This window comes from Lactuca saligna, chromosome 2 (assembly GCF_052625555.1).
Source record: "Lactuca saligna cultivar CGN05327 chromosome 2, ASM5262555v1, whole genome shotgun sequence".
NCBI classification, from domain to species: domain Eukaryota; kingdom Viridiplantae; phylum Streptophyta; class Magnoliopsida; order Asterales; family Asteraceae; genus Lactuca; species Lactuca saligna.
In genome coordinates this window covers 188,801,982-188,803,247 of record NC_136418.1, presented here as the reverse complement: position 1 = coordinate 188,803,247, position 1,266 = coordinate 188,801,982, and positions in this window count along the sequence as shown.

The window sequence follows — 1,266 nt, the reverse complement described above, 5'->3', positions numbered from 1 at the left end:
TTAAAATCTTTCTTAGTGAAAGCATTTCCTCACAATCATTTTCATGAAGGAGGAAATCTTATGACACTTAGATTTAAACGGTGTATGTGTTCCCATCCATGTGAATTTGTTAAAAACCAAAGTTTACGACAAATTCAAACTCATATGGATCGAACTTCCTTAATCTTGATTTCTTGCCTTATGGTAGCACAACTGCCCACCACGTCTTCCAAGTAGTTAAGCAGCTCACCTTTTCCTATCAATGTACTTTCCATTGATCAAGGTCCTTGCCTTTTATGCATTCAAATGAGAACTCATAGGACTCACATGCATAATTAACTCGATTGGATTGGCACATAAACAAAATAATGTCTTCACGATAGGTTATAAACCTCAACTCGTGTGCTAGTGATAATAGATAAGGTTTATTTGATTTGTTCTTGAAACTTTTCAAGATTATTAAGACTCCCACTGACTCCTTGACATACAAGATTCTCTTGTCAATAAACATTTGTTGACAACCAAATATTCAAGAGTTAGTGTAACTTTTATCAAAACAAAACACTTCATAATTTTGGTCTTAGTTGGTCTTTGTCTTATCCAAGACATCACAACTTTCCACAATTGATGAATGTTATAAACCTTCTTAATACTATTCACTCAATGTCATAATCTTGACTTTAAGACTTGTTTTGGAACGAAGTATGATTGACTTCTTGATTTGACCATTTCTTCAATCTTTGATTCCTCTTCTTGGACATACAATTGTACCAAGACTCATTAGAGGATCAATTGAGATATGGTTCTTAATCATTAAGACCTATCATAAAGTATAAAAGCTACTCTCCCTTCTTCTTAGAATGGAAAAACTCTTATCTTTCTGCCTACTTGATTCTTCTTATTCGTTTTGCTATTGATCTAAACCCTTTAATCAATTCAAAATTACACTTAATCTTGTAAGTGTAATCATATTTACTAAGCCTTTAGTAAATCATGACGAATATCTTTGTTACTCTTATGGTGAACTTGATCAACACACAACTTTGTGTACTCGATCTCCTAGTCCTTCACTTGACACTTTGTCAACGAATTAGTCTAATTATCAAATATGAAATTTCTCATTCATCATGCAACCGAGTTGCATGATTCCAAGTTTCTGTCCAATTGAAACTTGGGCAATGAGAAACTCTCCCTATTTGGTAAATTCTTGACATTTCCATAAATAACATAACTAAGAATCACATCCATTCGTTGTAGAAATATGCAAACACCAATTTTCATTACGAT